The sequence below is a fragment of the Eptatretus burgeri genome, chromosome 6, assembly GCF_056783735.1.
Source record: "Eptatretus burgeri isolate ZD-2024b chromosome 6, Ebu_testis_v1, whole genome shotgun sequence".
In the NCBI taxonomy this organism is placed as follows: Eukaryota; Metazoa; Chordata; class Myxini; order Myxiniformes; family Myxinidae; genus Eptatretus; species Eptatretus burgeri.
Genome location: NC_140966.1, coordinates 81816767 through 81821766, shown reverse-complemented (window position 1 = coordinate 81821766; position 5000 = coordinate 81816767). Strand labels below are relative to the sequence as shown.

The 5000-nt window shown below is 55.9% G+C and overlaps 1 protein-coding gene across 3 annotated transcripts in view; it reads right to left on the bottom strand.

Annotated features, from left to right (window-relative positions):
* SETD9 (SET domain containing 9) overlaps positions 1 to 5000 on the bottom strand; it is a 142506-nt gene that overhangs the window by 119162 nt on the left and 18344 nt on the right. The gene's annotated exons all lie outside the window — the stretch shown is intronic.

The window sequence follows — 5000 nt, the reverse complement described above, 5'->3', positions numbered from 1 at the left end:
TCACCGATTGGACAGCAAAAAGTGGGCGTGTGTCGTTTTGGATCCGTTTTTGAAGCAGAAAATCCGTGATTTTGTACACGCTGTTCAACGTGCGCCCTACACGAGTCCAGCATCGGTGCCCATGAGTGGCGCGAGACGACGGCGATGCGATGGTGGCGAGTTGTGACGGTAAAGGTCGTGGCGGTTGTGGTGAAGCGGTGGTTGTGGTCGGTGGTTGATGTTGTGGTTGTGATGGTGGCGATTGGTCCAAAATAAAGATAGTAAAAGAAAAACGGCTATCCTGAAGAGTCGCAGCACGTATAAATGACATGTATTCCCACTAGACAACGGGTTTGGGCCTAACTACACATGCACTTACCGAGATACCTCACCTAAGGGACCTGAATGGTGGTTTGCGAATCTGGTAACCACAACACTACCCCTTCCTTTACAGACTCGTCCCGAGTCGTCAAATTTTCGTGTGCCATCATGTGTAGTTTTCCCCTAGTACATTTTACCTACGGATCCCTGAGTGCGACATTCATGGTATTCGTGTCCCCAAAATAAATAACCTGAGGGCTGCGTAACTACCTAAACAAACTCACTCACACGGACGACTTAAATAAAATTGCCGGCGCTAAGACATACATGCCGGGGGCGCACTCATATGTACAGTACATCTTAACCTTAACTTACAAATCTTACACTAAACCATGGCCCAGGATCATTGAACTCTGCAAAAGAAAGCAGTTAGCAGGGAGCCAGGCTGCCCACATGCAGTCTCTGACTCAAACAATGCAGGTGACAGGGAACGTGGCTGGCTGCTCACACGCAGTCCAAGGCCTTCCCTTTTTACTGAACTCAGTGAACCACAACGGTGCATGGGCTGCACAACGCAGTCTCCGTGCCAGCTCAAGTGGCACACGCAATGAGCACAACGAATGGATGCATGAACACAAACACGGTGCACGGGCCGCCACTGCAGGCCCGTGTTGTAGCTGCCAACAGGGCAGTTCTTGCAGCTTGCAAACTGTTGCTTTTACGATCCTGGCGCACATGGAAATGAACAGGGGGGGGCAAAGCAAAAATTGAACGGGGGCTGGTGAACAGGGGCAGTGGGCATGGCATGGCAAAGGCAGCAGGCAAACACAGCCCGCAGAAGAAGGCCGCTGCAGGCAAACACAGCCCGCAGAAGAAGACCGTTGCAGGCAAACACAGCCGGCAGATGAACTGGCCGGCACAGGCCTCGAAGAAAAACAGCCAGCAGATGAACTGGCCGGCACAGGCCTTGCAGTAACACAGCCAGCAGATGAAGCTGGCCAGCTTTTGCCGTCAGTGGAAGTTGGTGGAGGGAGTGCAGTGGTGCTGGCCACTTGGAAGGCGGGCTCGGACCTACCTACCCGTCTCCCTCCCAACCTATCGCCTTTGCCTGTCACTGTACATACCCACTCCCTTAATTTGTGAAAAACCAATTTAGCCCCAACTTATTTTTTTGTTGTTTTTATTTTTACTTCCCCACTATAAATCGTCCCCTAACCCCCTTTATCGTCCTTGTTCGGCTAACCTATCCTGTCACCTAGCCTACTCCCAACCCCTACGTTCCCTTCCCGGAGGGGAATAAGGGAGAGCTAGCGTCCTGTGTCGAGGCCCAACGAAGCCTCAGAATGGCCTCCCCAGAGTTCGGCGATCTTAACACCAAGTGGGTCCAGCGGCCCACAACGACAGCGAGGGGATGGATGGTGCGGAGGGGTACATCTCCTAATCTACCCTATCCATTTAACTGTTAAACTACCCCGGGGCTTTCAACAAGCGCCTCTCGCTTAAACTATTGGTTCTAACAACCCAGATTCCCGTCGCCTGTGTTGGTGTCCTTACAATTTCGGGCCTCGCCCCCCAATTTCTCTCCGTGCCCTCACACGGTCTCCTGGCTGGGACACGTGGCTCCCTTTGGCAGGCACGACCCTCTGCCGAATCTCCCGCTATGGCACCCCGGGCACTACACTGCCTCCGAGCCTACCAGCTCCCTAACACCGGGGAGTGCCCCCATGGCACCTCCCCTGAAACGCACACGTGGCAGGCCGGCCTCCCGGGCCCCTTTCCGAGGGTCACCCGTGCCCACTGCACTGCCCACGCGGCTAATGGCGCCCCGGGCCCCCGCACCAAGCAGGCGCACCCGTGCCCACTACTCTATCCCGGCCCCCCATGGGCCCTTGGCCTACCGCGGCCGACTAGCCTGGTGCCCGGGGTACCCACTCAGCGATACTCACCTTTCGCAGCCACGCTCCCAAGCCCGTCAACAGGGCTCCTCCACCTCTCCAAGTGGGTCTCGACCATACTTTCCCACCAACAACAAAACGACCTCCATTTTTCAATTTGACTAACCCAGCTAACTCACTCTACACTGACCCCGGGGGTCCCTTGGGCGGGAGTCACTCCTCCCCCCAATCACTCATCGCACCATGCATTCCCCACTCGCTCCATTCACACAGACCCGCTGGCCTCACTCACTCACCAAGCACATGCTTCCAATTCACTCACCAACAACTCTTCAACACACACACCACTGAACTCTGCCATCCTCCTAACTACATCCCCTAACTAACTCGTGCTCCCATGTCGTCCCTTATACTACAGCACGTTCCTTTTAACACTACGTAGCTAAGCTACGTCCCCGCTACACATTCACAAGTCTGTCACTGTCTCCTAACTCATTTTATTTCCCAACCTAAATCTGGCTACAATCCCTCTAACTAATCCATTCCACGGACTCCATGAGGACTTACCCCTGCCCCATGAAGTCGGTCTAACTAAGCTAACCCTTCCCCCTAACTAGTTTCCATCCTGTGCCCAGGTAAGGGGGTCTTTCACCCCTTGCCCAGGAATCCTGTACACCCGAAAGTGAGGCTTGTTTTTCCCTTTTTTTTTTTTTCATGCGCAGCACCTGCGCGGCAACTCAGAGCTCGCGCACTTTGCACCTGTCCGTGACGTCATGCAGCTGCACGTGTTCCTCTTCCCTCCTTGGACGGTGCCATCCGGCAGAGATACCCCTCCTGCCGGATTCCAACCACACGTGCAGCCATGACGTCACCGTGCGCAAAAAAAAACACAAGCCCCACGTCTCGAGGGGTTCCCCACGCGAACACATGTGCTTTGCCCGTTGGAGCTTAACACACACGATCGCGTGGAGAACCCGTCCGGTCCAAATCCATTTACCTGCCTAAACTTTGTCCGTCCGCGGGATCGGCAAATCCACCGCGTGCGTTTCCGGACCGGGACTTCATTCTCGCAAGCGAGCACGTGGCGGTCTCGTGCGTTGCACAGCACGAACCGCGTGCTCACTGCTGGGTGAACCCGGCACGGTCCTCGAAACAACTACAGCCGCTACTCGGCTTTCTCTCCTCTGTCGCCGTCTCCGTCGCCATTCCACACACGCATACCTGCGTGTCACGACGCACACAGTCCACTCAATCACATTCACACGGGGAGACGCGGCTGCGTGCTCCCGCATGCCAACCGACATCTCCCTCTCATACCGCTCTCTCACACACACGGTCTCCCTGGCACACAACGACCTTGCACACGGCCGTTCACTCACGCGTGCCTCACTACTCACACAAACCATACTACTCACACGTGGTGCTCCATTCACTCGCGCGGGGGCACTCACCCGCGGTGCCTCACCCACACACGCGAGGGCACTCACCCGCGGTGCCTCATTCACACACACGGCGACACTCACACACGGTGCCTCATCCACACACGGCGTGCTGGGAAGCACACACTCCGGCACCATCGCCACCACACCACTCACACACGGGGTCGCTTCCACACACGGGGGCGCACTCACACCTTGCACCACACACACAGGGACAACCATACTGGGGATTCGTGTCCCCACAAGGGTCTCCTGGGCCTCTATACCCCCCAAGCTCTCCGTGCACCCGTCCACAGCACTCGTCCCCTCAACCTCGCAAAACACGACCGAACTCACCTGGTCGTGACTCGCCTCAAGGGGGCATACTCCCTCCCCTCGTTCCTGGAGGAGGCCATCCCGCTGCTCGCACCGGGTCCCTACACGCTCCGCGAGCTCACCCCCATTATCCTCCACTACCTCCGTGTGTGTGTGTGCGTCACTTACCCCGTCCTCACCGTGCAGTCTCTCCTCTGTCGTTCCCTTCCCGGCTACCATCACTGCCAACTCTTCACCCTTTACCTCCCTTGTCTCAACTATTATTATTTCCTTTGTCGTCACCTCGCGTCTCGTCTCACACGTTTTGGTCTCCCCATTTAATTTTTCCCTTTCGGTCATCGTCACGACCCTCGCCCAACACGTTCCACGAATTATTTTTTCACCCGCCTCCACCGCGGGCCTGTCAGCCGTTGCACCCCCACCCAGCTCGTTTGCTCCCACACGTGGAGTCGCCATTCCCAGCTCCCTGGTCACGGCCTTCATGCCCGCCTGCAGGCATCGGCCCATGTTCTGCGTCTCACCCCGCAGCTCTTTCATCTCTTCCCTCATTTGCTGTGTATTCGCATCCATCGTCGTTTTCACTTCATTTGTATTTGTATCCATCTTTTCACCCATTTTTTGTGTATTCGCATCCATCTTTTCGTTCATGCCTTTCATTTCGTTTTTTATTTCATTTGTCATTGCCGCCAGCATGGCGAATAGCTGGGCCACGTCGGGTGCGCTTGAGTGAACCGTTTCGGCAGGGGTTGGGGAAGGGTCTTGGTGGAGAGGGGGGGGAAAGGTGTCATACACCGCGGCCGCTGCCGCACCCACCTCGGGCCCTGGGTTCAGTTGGGCGAGTCCGTGTTCCTGCACAATCAACATTTCCTGCTCGGGGATTCCATCCTGGGCCATGGACTCTACATTATTACACATATACATTTCTAATACCCCCGGCTCCCGCTCGCCTTGAGACGCCATCTTGCTTCTCGTGAAGGGTTAATTTCGCTCGCTCGTAATTTGGAGGGAATCGGGGGTCGCTTCTCTCACCCCTGGACCGATTCCCGTAAAT